The 16951-nt window shown below is 41.7% G+C and overlaps 1 long non-coding RNA gene across 1 annotated transcript; it reads right to left on the bottom strand.

Annotated features, from left to right (window-relative positions):
* Positions 1-1719: 1719 nt before the first annotated feature.
* LOC147961489 (uncharacterized) lies at positions 1720-6123 on the bottom strand. Its single transcript, XR_015610661.1, has 3 exons — positions 4228-6123; positions 3704-3793; positions 1720-2785 (listed from the first exon to the last, which is right to left on the bottom strand). It is a non-coding gene; the product is annotated as an uncharacterized LOC147961489 (long non-coding RNA).
* Between the last annotated feature and the right edge of the window lie 10828 nt (positions 6124-16951).

The following is a 16951-nucleotide window of genomic DNA, read 5'->3' as shown; positions in this document are numbered from 1 at the left end:
CCCCCACCCTCGGTTGCTGTGGAGATCACAATGCAGGAGCAGTTACGTACCTTGAATGACGTGGTCAGGCTCTGTGGCCACCTGTGCCCTAGATCCGGCGAAGTCCCACCATGGGTTATCCAAAACGAGAAGGGCGAGGGCGAGGGGGGGGGGGGGGGGCTTTGGCAACTGGCGATGGATCGGAGCCTCTTCACTCGAGCAAGTGGACATCGCGTCGCCTGTGCGATATGGGCCTGGCCCAGCTAGCGCAAGTATAGAAGAGCTAGCGAGAGACCACTCATTTCATTTTTTGGGGTCAGTTTAATTTTAATTTTAAAAACATCACTAGCTCAAAAAATGATTTGGATTCAAAAAGTTTAGTGAATTTGAAATAAATTAGTAAATATGAAAAATGTTAATGAATTCAAAAGAAGTTCACGATTCAACACTATGTTGATGATTTAAAAAAAGCATATTCAAGAGAAATCTATACAAGTCAAAAAACAAATCTTGGAACATAAAAATGTCCGTGAATTCAAAAAATGTTTACATGAAATCAAACATTGTTCGTGAAACCAAAAACGCCCACAATTGCAAATATAGTTCATGAATTTTTAAAATATAAAAAATCATGAATTTAAAACATGTCCGTAAATTTTCAAAATATTCATAACTTAAAAAAATCAAGAATTTTAAAAATATAGTGAGTGTAAAAAAATGTTCATGAATATAAAAAATGTATGCGAAATCAAAAAATATTTATGAATTCAAAATTTCAGTAACTCAAAAAATATTTATGAATTTTCAAAGTTCATGAAATTAAAAAGGAAGAGAAAGGAAAGAGGCAAATGGTAAAACAACTAGAAATGGAGTAAAAAGAAAACAAAAACAGAAAAAGCGAAGAAAAATCCTTCTCGAACCTTCCCAAAGGCGGGCAGAAGGTTCCAGAAATTCCTAAAACTGGTCAATAATTTCTCGAGCAGTTCGCTTCATCCCATTAGTGGGCCGGCTTGGTAGAAGCGCAAAGCGGGTGCTCAGGTGGATATGTATCGCATAGGCTAATGGTTCTTAGAATTGTCTTAGGGCTTGAGAGTGCGGAGGAGATTAATAGATCAATCCTGGTCTTAATCCCCAAGGTATATTTAGAACCCCGGAGTGCTTTCACAGTTTCGCCACATTAACTTGTGTAATGTGTTTTACAAGCTAGCTTCCAAGGTAACAGCAAATCGTCTCAGGGGCGTCATACAAGAAATTATTTCTGAAAAGTTGTCTGATTTTGTACCCGGTCACTTGATCACGGACAATATCATTATTGCCTATGAATGCTTACATTATATGAAGCAAAACAAAATTTAGAAACATAGAAATTGTGCAAGTTGGATATGATGAAAGTGTATGATCGGGTTGAATGTGCATATTTGAGAGAAACTAGAGGATGGGGCGCCACCTGGGCGGGTCTGTGCGCACTTATCTTGCCTTCGCAAATTCGTTTGTCATGTTTGATCCCGAGTCTCACTCATGAACATTAATATTATCGTATGTTTACACCATTAAACATACATGTAGTTGTTAACGTATTGGCAGTGCAGATAAATAGTTTTGAATCAAGCACCATCTCGTATTATAGAAATATATACACATCACAAAACCAAAACAACCATTACATAATTTAATACACAGGCATTGCCCATCAACCAAATTAAATTTATTGAAAAATACATTTGAAATTAGTTTGCCCTTCTCTGTTTCAGAAAATGCACATAACCAGGAGAAAGTAGTATACCTATCAATCCAGATAGCATTAAACCTAAAATTACTCCGTATTTGCCAACCAGACTATTCTCTCAAGCATTCTTACCTGTACTGTTTAGCTGCTCTTTGCTGAGCACCATTTGCTAGTCGCCTGGTAATGGTTTGAGTCAGAATTCTCAACAGAGTCACAGGCAGATTATTAACTTCTTGCCTGCAGACATCACATATCTTGTTACTGCACATGCCCTCCTGCCCTGCTTCTTGTTGTCGCACTCAAAAGGTTCCAGAAAGAAATTCCTGATCATCACACCATGGTACAGCGAAAGTGAAGCAAATGGTTCATCTCATGGCATAAGAAGTATAACAGACGGAAAATACGAAGGAGAACCTGGGTACCCGCGCACCCTATATGTAAAAAAAAAAATTAGTAATTCAAAGAAAGTTCAAAAAATTCCAAAATCTTTTTTGGTATCAAACATGATCAAGTATTGTAGTCGTATAAAAAGGTTCATCGGAGAATGACTTCCGTTGCATCCTGGGTCGAAGATTTGACAAAAAACGCTATATACAAGTACTATACATGCTATATTGTCGTCATAAACTTCTTTTTTTTGCCCTGAAGTCAAAATGAATCATTTCTTGTCCAAACTTTTTATACGAGTAGAATACCTGATCATGTTTGATTCCAAAAAAGATTTATAGTTTTTTGAACTTTTTTGAATTACTAAATTTTTTGGCGCATATAGGGTGCGCCAGAACCCAAGAGCACCAAGTTCCCGTCCGTTAGACTGCCTACCTTACAATTCGACCGCATCATTTTTATGACAGTCCAGCTCCAAAGAGAAAAGCATAGACCTTCATCCAGAACATGAACAATGATATTGCTCATAGATGGAACCATGACCAGCCTACACATCTAGCAATTTTTGCCGTTGGTACACTCTGGATGTGTAGGTCCCGCCCGACCTCGCCAGCATTGGCCGAAGCCGTCCGATGACCCTCTCCCATCACCCGACACACCTCCATCTCCTCTTTCCTCTCTCTTTCGCCCCATCTACATGAAGTGAATACATTAATTCACAACAGCAGCAACTGAAGTGGATCTTTGAGACTTATAATATAACACCTTCCAATAAAATGAAAATGCACCCTATTGCATTGCATCCATGCGAATTATAGGAAACTAAATTGACACATGTTATGGTATATATGGTATTTTTGTAGAATATTTTAAATGCAGCAAAGGTGTTGCCAGGTGCAGATCCAATGTGTAGTGTAGTTATATAACTTTTAAGTGTTCTATGATAAAAAAACTGGAGTGCAAGGTTATAGGTGGTCTGAATGATGAGATACGATATATGTGGTTTGAATGATGAGAGAGGGGCATGGATTTAGAGTTTCCCCAGAAAGCGCGAGGTGTAAGCATGGGCGTCAAAACAATTGTACTTCAATGTACATATATGTGAGTGAGAAATGCCTTTATTTATGACTAAAAGGTTCTGAAACAATACAAAACGGAGTGTTGACAACATAGAAGAGATGCGCTAGAGCAAAGTTGAAGATAATAAATAGAGTGAACATGAGATGAGCTATTTTGATGTCAGTTCAGAATTCCAATAGAAGGGAAGATATGCGAAATTAGACAGATCAAGGTTTCCATTCTGATTAAATCCTGTTCCTGCTATCATCTAATGAAGTATATTATTCTGCTTAAACTTTGTTGAACCCGGGAATGGCCAGCTTGTGTGGTTGTCAGAATAATGAACTAACCAATATTTTTTTTTTCGAAATTACTGAAGCAACAGTCTGAAACAGCATTTGTTGGTGGATGATGTTTAAATTAAGAATTTTTCATTCGGTCAGCATATAATCCCTTTCCTATTAAGATTGTCCTAACAAAAAGTAAATTAAATTGCAGAACTAAGGCTAAGAGGCACACTCAAAACTGAACTGTATGCTAAGAGATTCCCACCGTTCGAGGACGCCTGCTCATATTCTTGTTCAATTCACTAAGCTTCTGGATTGCAATTCCACTCCTGCTCCTCCATTCTGCATCTACCTACTGAGGAAAGCAATATGGATCATCGGTCATCACCTTATATTTTTATAAAGGGAATAAAGTCCGAGCATAAATATACCCTAATTATTGCCAGAAGATAAAACCGATTTTATTTGATAGATCGGTACAGAGGGAGGTACTGCTATGTTTCCTTGACAAACTCAGGCATCAAATATTTGGTTACTTACTTTGCATTCTTCAGGGCTAGTTGATAGTTTTCTAAAAGTGAATCCTGACAGTAGATGGCTACTCGAAGGTCTAGAGGGTTCTCTACAATTGTTAGTCTTCTTTTTTTGACATTCTTAGGAGTTGTTGGTTTCTTCTTTTTGCTTGTGGCGCTCTTGTTCTTGCTGTTGCTGCCCTTGAGAAAATTCGTGCAAGTAATAACATGTGCAGAAAGTGAGACATTCAGGGCATGTACATGAATGTATACTAACCTCATTGACATTTGATGTCCATGGTGTGTATCTTCATGCTGGTATGCTAGCAGAAGCCGGTGGTGTCGGGCTGCCGTCTCTGTCAACTTGTTGTTTATCAGTACTGGCATTAACGGTGGCAGCGCAGTAGCTGTGGATATCCTGGTCAAACTTCTGAATTTTTTAATGATGAAATGATTTGCTGGTATACTAACTTTTCACATATAAGTAAAAGGCTCAATTTGCACATCAACATAGTATTGTAGGTATAAATCTAATCTCATGTATTTGGCCACATAATTACCTTGACCCAAGCAAATAAGATATTCAAATATTCCAAATATATTTTTTCAGAAGTAGCCGCTAATTTATTCAGAAGAATGGTATGATGAAAGACTACATGCTAATCGGATTGGCTTATCATTTTCTTACTTAAACATTGTAGCAGTTAATAAAGACGATGGAATAAAGTGTTAGTATGCAACCGCCATTGCGGGCCTCTTGAGAGGAAGTTGTGTGTGTATTTCTCCCTCTCAAAGAAAAAACCTCAACTTTATCTCAAAATTAAAAAGAAAACTTTTTCACAACACGTGAACATCATATCCATCTCAAAAAGAAAAAGGAAAAGCCCAAAAAACTTTCTTAAAATGAAAAAGAAACAAAAGTCTCTCTCTCATCTGTCAAAAATAATCTCCAAAAAACTTTTCTCAAAAGAAAAAAAAATCTAAATTTCATCTTCCAAAAAAAGACCATCAGCCTGGAGGCACACACACAACATGAATTTTTTTCAGTATTTGCACACACAAACCCTCAATTTCAGAGATGGCCAGAGAAGCAAAGTTTAAGACAAGCTGAAACTGAAATATAAACAATGCATTTAAGCATAAGGAGAGGCCATTTTCAGTATGAAGTGCTGATAATAATTGTGACAACAAAACATAACTGAAACATAGAACAAAAAATGAAGAATTTGTTTAACTGACCACCCAAGTTTTATTTCTTTAACTGACCACACAAGTGCTGATAACAATTTCTCCATTATGTACATGTTGTTCACACAGGAGCAAGCACAGAAGCATCACCAGGACGTACATACAGGATCACCAAGCATTCTGAAGTCTGAACATCTAGATTCTAGAATAAAAACAATCTAAAGAGCACCAAGCACGTACATAAGAACTGTCAATCACTACGGGGAGCTAGCACATAACTACAGATTCTAGTTCATAATAGGAGCAAGCACAAAGCACTGAACTACAGATGACAGAAGAAACTACAGAGGACATCACCAAGCGCCATATCTGACAACTTCACCGTCGGCGGCATGAACCACGTACGGGTGCAGGATGGCGGCCGCGGGATCTGCCTTCTTAGACGGTGAGACCGTCCATGAACTCTTTCGGTCCGAGGCCGCGGCGTGGAGGCCCGTGCGCGCGCTGCCGGTGTGCCGGTGCCCAACGGCGGTGCTCTTCTGATCTTTTTCTCGTAGCCCTACTCCAGCGAACAGAGGTTGCTTGTCTCACCACTCCCACCTGATGGCTGAGTTGCTAGCGCCGCCGGCGTGGCTGACATCGGCATAGCTGGTGCTGGAGATGCCGCCGCCGCCTCGTAGCCACGAGCTAGACCTGGGAAAACCGGGGATTGTCCCGTCGGCCACCGCTGCTCCTCCGGCAGCCGCATCCAGTCGTTGTTGCTCTCCTTGAGCGGTTGCTTTGCTTGTGCGTGCCTGGAGGCGAGGGAGAGGGAGGGAGAGAAGTAGGAGATGTGTGTGGGGCTGAGGCTACGAGCAGGGATTGGGCGGCGACTGCGGTAACCCTAGCCGCCACTCGGGGGAGGAAACGAGAGAGATGGCGAAATCGAGGAGACGAGCAGAGGATTGACGATACAACGCGCTTCCACCTTTTTTTTTCTCTTTTTTTTTCTAGACGTGGTGGCCCAGCCCATTTTTCTGTCTGGTAGTTGATCCTGGATAGCGCGAGCAGGCGCTCCTTCCGCACACGTTAATACTTCTCGATAATGTTAAATTTGGGCTTCGTAGAAAGCTTGATGAATATCATTATGGGGATGGTCAACTCTGTGTCATCCTTAGTATTGTTTAATGGAGAGAAGTTGGAGAAGTTCAAACCATCTCGCGGTATTCATCAGAAAGATCCTATTTCAACTTACATCTTTTTGCTTGCACCAAAGGGCCTTCCGCGCCTCTTAAAAACTATTGTTCAGTCATCGAATTTCACATGAATTGAAGTGGCTTTAACGGCTCCGCATGTGAACCAATTATTGTTCGCATGTGACAACTCATTGTTTTTTAAAGAGGTAAATACATTGGGAGTCTTAGAACTTGCACGCGACGGTCAGTTTAGTGCATAAACTTGTAAAATACGTGATTTTGGTTATCGAACTTGCGTGAGCGTGCAAATACGGTCACATATCCCGTACGCGGATGTATCCGATGCTTGCTTGGCAGGCCAGAGTGTGCAAGGCCCACTGTCAATGACAAGATGGCACTCGATGCGACTTGTTCTTACTTAAAACAGCCTCGCCTTTGTTTATTTGCAGAAAAACAATCATCATTGGTACCAAAAATACGCTCCAGCGAAGAGCGAAATACAGAAGCGCGGGTGGTGGGTCTTCGGTCTAGCTAGCTCAGGTATGCACAAGAAAGACCCAATCATTGCAACAGGAACATTTACGTGTCTAACATGAGATACAATTTCACTTATACTGAAAACGTCCGGGATTATCAACTAAATATGTGTCGTGCACATGACGTGACTTAATACGATGTTCGACACATGTTCTTGCGTAAAATGTAGAGTCAACAGTTTATGAAATATAAACTTGTGTATTACATAAAATATATTTATTTAATACAGACATTTAAAATGTTATTAAATAAAAAAAATAATGAATACAAAAAGAATTATACATTCGTGGCTTATATTTAAATTATACAGAATGATGAATACAATATTTATTAAATATTTATGAATATTCACTTGTGTATAATTTTTAATCATGATTTATATTCAAAAAGAATATATAATTTACATATTAGACACGATTAAATATTCATAACAAGACTTTAGATTTTATATTATGAATATTTTACTTATACAAACATAAGATTTTAAAAACGTGTGTATAATTATTGAAATTCTTGTATAATTAAAATAATATTTATGAATAGTAATTATAAAAATACTTATATTATTATGACACAATTTTTTTAATTAACAATATTATCTTAAAATAATACATGAACAAAGTTTTCTGCTTCAAAAATTTCAAAAAAACGAACAGGTGCAACTATACATACATTTTTTAATTATTACTATTTTTAAAATTATTATTTTTATTTTTAAAGTTATTCTACAAATTTTGAAAACAATGTTTTTACAATTATGAATATTTTAAAAAAATTGTATTATAATTATGCAGATATCTTTTACAATTCATAAATATTATTTTAAAATAATAAATGAACAATATTTGAAAGTCATTTTATTATTGAGATTATAATTTACATACTACATATCTATTAATCTGTAAAAAAAGGAGAGCAGATGCAAAATAGGCCGCACAAAATGGAACCCATTTCTGCTACACGAGCTCCTTCGTTATAGTACAGTAAAGCAAAGTTATACTACGTAAACATTCACAGGATTGGGTTAGAGTGGCTTAGCCGGATTGTGTCCTTGCCTTAGGCGTGTGTTCTAGACTGGGCGACACACTTCTTCGTATTTAAATTTCGCTATATACTGATAAGTGGGACCCATCAGTTGTTAATTTTTCACAAATAAAAAAGGCTATGGGGTTTTGTGCAAAAACACGCCGCGCTGAGCGCCATCTGTTGCTGACAGCAGGCAGCCAAGCATCGGATACGCCCATGTATGGGATATGTGACCGTATTTGCACGTCCGCACAAGTTCGATGACCAGAATCACGTATTTTACAAGTTTGTGCACCAAACTGACCGTCGCGTGCAAGTTTGAAGACTCCCGGTGTATTTACCTCTTTTTTAAAGCGAATAAAGAGGGAGATAAGAGACGAAAATTCGTTTCGGTGCCCGAGCCCAGATGCACCCGATATCCTGGTCGCACTTTCCTCTCGAGATCTCCACCCTGCGTAGTATTCTTTCGTGTATTCTGTGTCGTATCGATGAAAAATTCACCCAGCGTCCGCATTTACTGCTAGTAGGAACCGTCACGGCCCAGATGTTTCCAACATGGCCCAGCCATTTTCCTGGGCCTTGTCGTGCCGTTCTCTACTGTTGTCACAAGAGAATAGTAGTGGCTTCTCTACTGTTGGTGATGCCCGGACAAGTGCTTATGCACTAATTTCCCTCCTAATAACAGATAAATCATCCAATAACGTTGTATGGCAATTAAAAAACTTGTGCTAATCTAATACACGATACTGACAAAGAAACAAGTATGATTGATGTCCAGATGCCATGTTACACAAACCTGTCTAAATCTACTTGTATGATTTGGACTGAACCAACAGCAGCTACTGCCTACTCACGTATTGTATACTTGCACGTTCCAACAACTAGTACAATGGCCGTGTGTTGCCACGGGCATTTGAAATATTTTGTTGGAGTTCTATATATAAATATAATGCATGTTAAATTTCATATGTATCGAAAAAATAGCAACAATGGTAATAATTGAAAACTACTTTTCTGCGTGGGAAACTTTCAATCTATTCATCTTTAAACATGGTAGTATGAAGAACATCGGAGATAATAGAAATTACAAACCACCTAGCGACGACTACATACACTGGAGCGAGACTAAGGTGTGCCGCTGTCATCACCCCTCCCTCGCTGGAGCCGCGCAAACCTTATTATAGTTGACAGTCGAGAAGTCATTGTGCTAAGGCCACATAGCACAAGGGCACCAGAGCAACAAGCATCGCCCGATGAAGAAAGTCGTAGATCGGAAGAATCAAACTTGTAAACATCCAAATGAAGATGAACACAACGCCGCCATCATCGCCCCTCCCTCGCTGGAGCCGCGCAAACCTTATTATAGTTGACAGTCGAGAAATCGTCGTGCTAAGGCCACATAGCACAAGGGCACCAGAGCAACAACCATCGCCCGATGAAGAAAGTTGTAGAACGGAAGAATCAAACCTATAAACATCCAAATGAAGATGAACACAGACCAGATACAAAAAGATCCACCAAAGACCTGCATCGACCGAATCCCGTGAGATCCGACGGAGACACACCTCCGTGCGCCCTCCGACGATGCTAGACGCACCACCGGGATATGGATAGAGCGTGGGAGACATTATTCCTATCGAGGGACATCGCCACGGCACACAGTCTCAACCAAGACTATGAACCTAACAAGAACGAGAATGAGATCCCTCCCGCCAGCGTAGGGCCGAGGTCCTTCGCACCTCCATGGCCCAAAAGACCATCGGAGACGGGGTGGATCGGCGGCGGCGCCGACGGGGGAAGAGGAAAGCTTGAGATCTTTTCTTGTGGAAGAGGAAAGAGAAGACAAAGTTTATTTCTTGTTATAACTGGCAGCAGCACCGATCATAATCACAATAATTTAAATCTACTAAACTTACAATGTAAGTTGATAGAGAAAAGTAATTTGACGATGTATACATAGAGTGAAGATCCAACTAATAATTTGTTATGAATTAAGATCTACTTGACGTGTATAAGATATTCTCGCGCAATATCAGGAATGTTGTCTTTAGCTTTATTTGCATGATATTTGAGCAAGTATAATAGAACTTCCTTCTCAACCGATAACCATCCTGCATAGGCAATATATGTAGTTAGCACTAATATTTCACGTGGAAGATCTAAAAATGTGCAACGAGAATACTCACCTTGCAAACCGAACGAAGCAATTCTTCATCATTCCATGAGAGCATGAAATCAAAAACAAAATAGCCAGGTACATCCTTGTAATTGAATTAATTAATAATATCTAGACTATTGTCTAAAGGTCAACGCTTCTCAAGTCCCATTAACTATTTTATATGGAAAATAGAGTAGAGTTTGAGGCAAACAAAAGTTATATAAAGAGGACCAAAAATAACGGATAGATCTTTAACACCAACTTGAAATCCAACATCTGCTTTAGTTTATGTTTGTGGTTACAACAGCAGCAAGGTCACTCCGTTTGACCGAGCATCAACTGAGGCCAATACTTGAATCTCGTATTTTTTGGCATTAACGACCGATAGATACCAATGAGACATGTATGTTGCAACAGGGGCATACATAACCTGTATGTTGCAACAAGAGCATGCATATTTTATTATTTCAACACCAATTGCATCAGTCCTCCAAAAACACCAATTTGATCTAACATACACCATTTTCTTTATCATTAAGTCACTCACATACACCATTTCCTTTATCATTAAGTCACTATTCTTATTGATAAACCACCTTCTATCCATCTATCTCGGTCTCAAACTATGAACCCTCTCTGCTTATTTTCTACCTTGTGCATCTTACTTGTCCATCCTCTCAGATTTCTCGTTTCAATTAATTCATTTCTCAATTATACACATAATACTAATATATTTAGGTGCGGTGTTTTTTTTGGGATCTGAAACCACCTAAGTGCCTGGAGAAAAATGGGTCATTCGATTCTCGTGAGTTGTCTCTCAATGAAATCTGAACCAAATAGTTGGACATCTTTCTTCTAACATCAAATATTTTTCCTTAGACGAAGAATAACAACTTCCTTCCCCAACATGATTTTCCCATTCCTCCCCCCTCCCCATGTGTCACCGGCCCAACCGGCTGCTCTTGTTCCCTACGATCGGTGGTCACTAGTAGAAAAAGGGCCTGCTGTCCCGGTTCGTAAGGGCCTTTTGTCCCGGTTCCTGAACCGGGACTAAAGGGTCGGCACTAATGCCCTATCCCTTTAGTCCCGGTTCAATCCAGAACCGGGACAGATGGGCCTCCACGTGTCCTGTGCGCGGAGCCCAGGTAGGAGGGCCTTTGGTCCCGGTTGGTGGCACCAACCGGGACCAATAGGCATCCACGCGTCAGCATTTCTGTGGCTGGGGTTTTTGTTTTTTTTTGAAGGGGGGGGGGTTGGGGGGTTTTGGGGGGTTAATTTAGGTGTTTCATATATTGTGTTAGCTAGCTATAATTAATAGAGAGAAGTGTCCTCTCTTATGTCCGTGCTTGGTCGACGCTACGTACTATACATACGTATAGAGAGGACTAGACACGCTAGCTAGCTAGTAAGCAAACGAAGGAAACAGAAGATCGTCATGAACATATATGCATACAGAGAGAAGTGATATCGACCACCTCTCCTTCTCCGAGAGATTGGTCGAACAACAAGTTCTCGTATATCTATCTGACACTATCGGCTACATATATACAATAATTATCTCTTACAAATATAATCTCCTAACATACGGACTCATGGTCCACATAGTATTCTCCGTCTTCAGCGATCACGTGGTCAAGAAAGAATGCAGCCAATTCCTCTTGAATTGCTCGCATGCGAGCAGGTGCTAGGAGTTCATCCCGCTTCCGAAACATCTAATTTGAAGAAGGGAGTCAATACATATATATATGAATGAATGAAACTCAACACAAATGATGGTAATAAAATAAAATTGTGAATGTTGTTATTTACGTACTTCATATTGTTCGTTAGAGTAGCCCCGCTCATGGGTCGTGTGGCGGATGGAGTCGCAAATGTAGTATCCACAGAAATTATTCCCTTGTTCCTGCCACAACCATTTTACAAGAAATAGAGGTCAATCAAACTGATAAGCAAGAATGCCAAATGGTATTGATGAAACTAGCGCTTGAATCAATAGGAGATGCGCGGAACATGCTACTATAGTACTTACTTTCGGATGTCTAAATTGCATCTTCTTCGGGAGTCCCGGAGCTTTTTTGGTGAATTTTTTCCAAACCCTGCCAGACAAAGAAAACAATTACTTGATATATCAGGAAATGAACAAAGTTGCTGATGTGGTGGATAATGATCGATTTAACTTACTTCTCGAGCATTTGAGTCATGTCCGCATAGTCCTCGGGATCTTTTCGTCTTGAGTCTAAGACGGTTACTAGTCCCTGCTCAAGCTTAATCTCTAGGAGAATATAGTGGAAACTGCACACGCATGCATAACTCATCAATTACATTACTATAACCTTGACTAATATATAAGGGAAACCGAATACGCACAACATAGTAACACTCACTTGAAGTTGTAAGGAAAGAGTATTATATCTTTGTTTTCATTTATTACCAATGATCGTAGCAAGTTGGCCTCGGTATCTGCAGGATGAAATTTAACCTCAGTTTCATCTATGAGATATGTGTTAATGAACCCAATATCACCGACTTGTCTTTTCTTCAATTCGGCGATCTTCAATCTGCATAATATAGTGAGGATAATTATAAATACATGCAATGAAAGAGTTGAGCTATATAGAGAGACTTAATGACAGAAGTAGTACTACTTACAGACAGTAGCAGGTGACCGTTGCTTTATCGAGGGTCAATTGATTGAAAAACTGAAAGAACTCCTCAAATGGAACATGCAACAGATCAATTCCAACGAGGTCATGCTCCTTTTTAACTCTCACATACAAAGTACTCCTCCCCCCAGACTGCAGATTTTCAAGTACCAATCATGCAATCTTCGCATCATCTTTGATAGAGATCTTTCATCTTTGACGAGAGGCTTCCCGTACTCGTATCTTTGTATCTGTACCTCCATGAAATCATAATGTACATCGTCGGGCAGGTAATATCCAAGATTGCTATAACCGGGCACCATCATCGGATCATTAGCGACGATGTCGCTAGGCACCTTGAGCGGGGGGCATGATTGCTTCGCTTGTTCGCCGAGCTGTGCAATTTGTTTCCCAGCTCGTCGTTCTATCAGCCTTTGATCACTGACAGTATTTTCCGACCGCTCCGCTTCGACAAATTCCTTTCCAATAATGCGCTCATAGTTTCCTTTCGGTGGAGACTTGGGTGGTTTTGTCAGGGCAGCCAGAGTGCGCTTCGCTTTCACCGGATCTACCTTCTCCTCCGGAGGTGGATGTTTCTTTGCTTTCACCCCTTCAAAGAAGTTCCTCACTTCTTCTCGCGCGATCTCGGCATTCTCCTCCGGGGTCCTCTCATATGGTAACTTCTCTGGAGTCTTCAGAGAAGGACCGAATCTGTATGTCCTCCCGCCTCTGGCTGTACTGCTAGACGCCGGTAGAGCAGATGGAGCGGTTGTCTTCTTTATTTTCTTATGAGGCGGAGGAGAAGGACTACGATGCGCCGGAGGAGCCGGAGCGGCGGCAGGTCTCTTCCGCCCTTGCTGACGAGGCAGAGAAGGAGGAGGCTGGCTGCTCGGGTGCGCCGGCGCAGGCGGAGAAGGAGGCGGAGTGCCGCCACGCGCCGGAGAAGGAGCCGGCCGAGTGCCCTGATCGTCACTCACCGGAGGAGGAGGCGGTGGAGGAGGCGGAGTGCCCTAACTCACCGGAGGAGGAGGCGGTGGAGGAGGCGGAGTGCCCTGACTCGCTGGAGGAGGAGGAGGAGGAGGAGGCGGAGGCGTCCAGTTCGGAAGGTTGATGAGCTCCTTCCGCCATAGGCATGGAGTCTTCAAAGAAGAACCCAGCCTAGTCTCCCCTTCACCGGTAGGGTGGTCAAGCTGGAGGTCCTTAAATCCCTCCGTTATTTCATCCACCATCCCCCTAGCATATCCTTCTGGAATCGGCCGGCAGTGAAAAGTTGCTCTGGGTTCAGTAAGATAAACAGAGCCAACAGCCGCCTTGACCTTCAAATTCATCCATTGCATCATAAGGTTGCAATTTTGAGACTCCGTGATGGCATCCACGGGATAGCTGGCAGGAGCCGTCAAGACATGCTCCGGCTGAAGCAGCTCGGTGGAAGCCACGCTGCTTCTCCGCTGAGATGGCGGGGTAGCTTCGGGGGAAGCTTTGGCAGTTCGTTTGCTGCGATTTGCTTCTCGTTCCTCTATCGCTTGTACCCTTGCTTGCGACACCTGCATTTGGGTCTGCTGCACTTTTTTCCTCCTCTCCTGGCATTTGTAACCGCCTGCGTCCGGAAACCCAACCTTCCTCGGAATGGAGCCTGGCGTGCCTCGTGTCCGTCCAGGGTGCTCAGGATTCCCGAGGGCCATTGTGAGCTCGTCGTTCTCTCTGTCTGGAAAGAACGTCCCTTGCTGCGCTACTTCGATATACTGTTGAAGCTTCTTGACTGGTATGTCCATTTGATCGTTCGTCCAAATGCACTTCCCTGATACAGGGTCCAAGGTTCCGCCAGCCCCGAAGAACCAAGTCCGGCAATGGTCTGGCCAGTTAATTGTCTCTGGTTCGATCCCTTTATCAACCAGATCATTCTCACTCTTGGCCCACTTAGGCCGGGCTACGAGGTAGCCACCTGACCCCGTGCGATGGTGATGCTTCTTCTTCGCAGCATTTTGCTTGTTTGTCACCGACATCTTCTTACTCTTTTTCGATGTCTTGTGGGCCACAAATGCGAGCCAGTGATCTCTGATCTTCTCATATCTTCCCTTGAATTCTGGTGTCTCTTTATTTTCGACAAACTTATTCAGCTCTTTCTTCCACCTCCTGAATAGTTTTGCCATCCTCTTAAGAGCAAAAGACTTGATTAATTGCTCTTTAACTGGCTTCTCCGGATCATCCTCTGGCGGTAGGGTGAAATTTGACTTCAGCTCAGTCCAAAGATCATTTTTCTGCATATCATTGACATAAGACACCTCAGGGTCTTCTGTAGCCGGCTTTAACCATTGCTGGATGCTGATCGGGATCTTGTCCCTAACCAAAACCCTGCACTGAGCAACAAATACGCTCTTTGTCCGGAGGGGTTCAATCGGTTGGCCGTCGGGCGCGATTGCTATGATCTCAAACTTTTCATCCGAGCTCAACTTTTTCTTCGGGCCTCGTCTCTTTACCGAAGTTGTGCTCGATCCGGGGGGCTAAAAAAAGAACAAAGACTTAATTAATATGTGTACATACCAAAACAATGAATGCATCAATTAGCTAGTTAGCAGAAGCTTAACTAATATATATACCTGGCGGGACTCGGTTCGGTCACCGGAGACGTCATCACGGTCTCCTTCTTGTACCGGCATTGGATCATCGGAGCCGTCCTCACGGTCTCCTTCTTGCACCGGCATTAGGTCACCGGAGCCATCATAATCATAGCCAGCTGCTTCCAGACCATCGGTGTCGTTGAGAAACAACGAGCAGACGACATCACTTCCTCGTGCGATTATGTCCCCCAACAACTCTTCTTGTACTTCGTGTCTGGTGGTGTCCATAGTTTCTACAAATATTTACAACATGGCAATTATTATTCAAACATGACAGATGGATATATTAGTGGCAAACGTAGAACTAATATTAATTAGTGGCCTCGACGCTGCTTCTCTAGGGTTTGGGGTGGCCTCGACGCTGCTTCTCTAGGGTTTGGGGTGGCCTCGACAACGCTTCAAGGATAAAAAAATAAGAGGAAGAAGAAAAAAAAGAGGAGAAGAAAGAATAGAGGAGTAAGCCCGCGTCACTTGTGGGACGTGGATGTACTGTCCGACACCGACGACCACATGTATCTCACACTGACGATACTTGCTATTTAGGTTTTCCTCTACCGCTCGGCGACCCTCGACGACCCTCGTTCCCGATAAAAAAAAGAGGAAGAAGAAGAAAAAAAAGAGGAGAAGAAAGAATAGAGGAGTTCTTCTCCTCTATTCTTTCTTCTCCTCTTTTTTTCTTCTTCCTCTTCTTTTTTTATCCTCTTCTTCCTCTCATGTTCGACCCCCCCCCCCTCGTGTTGAAGTTATCGGGAGGGGGTATATCGACCCCCCACGTGTTGAAGTTATCGGGAGGGGGTATATCGACCCCACCCCACGTGTTGAAGTTATCAGGAGTTTATATCGATACGACATACATACATGCGGGAAAATAATATTATCGGGGAGGGGGTATATATATCGACCCCCCCTCGTGTTGAAGTTATCTGGAGTTTATATCGACACAACATACGTACATGGGAAAATAATATTATCGGGGAGGGGGTATATCGATCCCCCCACGTGTCGAAGAAAAAAAAGAAGAAAAAAAAGAGGAGAAGAAGAAAGGAATAGAGGAGAAAAGAGAAAATAGAATATATATATATATATATATATATATTCTATTTTTCTCTTCTTCTCCTCTTCTTTTTCTTCTTTTTTCTTCTTCTTATTTATTTCTCCTCGTCTTCCTCTCCCCTCTTCTTCTCCTTTCTTCCTCTTCTTATTTCCTTTTTCCTCTCATTATTTTTCTTCTTCTTCCTTCTTAAAAATACATGAAGTAGTATTGCTTGTTTTTTTTAAAATAATGTTCAAATAGAAATTTTAGAAAAAAAGTAAAGGTTTTGCCTAATTCATTGTTCATATGAATATGCAAACATTTGCATATTTACAATAATCAATATCACCAAAAAAATCTATGAACAGAAAAAATAGTTTTTTCTGTTAATCTATCTTTTGCATACATATACACACATACATATACTATACATATACATATAATCAGGAAAAAACATATATGAATTTGCAAAAAAATTAAAAACAGGGGGAAGAGGGGGGCGGTGCCGGCCCTGACCAAAGCGAGAGGCGACGGCGGCGCGGGGCGGCGACGGCGAGGCAGAGGCAGGGTGGCGACGCGGGGCGGCGACGGCGTAGGGGCGCGACGCGGAGCGGCGACGGCGTC

Source organism: Triticum urartu, chromosome 7A (assembly GCF_056163025.1).
Source record: "Triticum urartu cultivar PI428250 chromosome 7A, HENAU_Tu73, whole genome shotgun sequence".
Lineage (NCBI taxonomy): Eukaryota > Viridiplantae > Streptophyta > Magnoliopsida > Poales > Poaceae > Triticum > Triticum urartu.
This window is presented reverse-complemented; position numbering and strand designations above follow the sequence as displayed.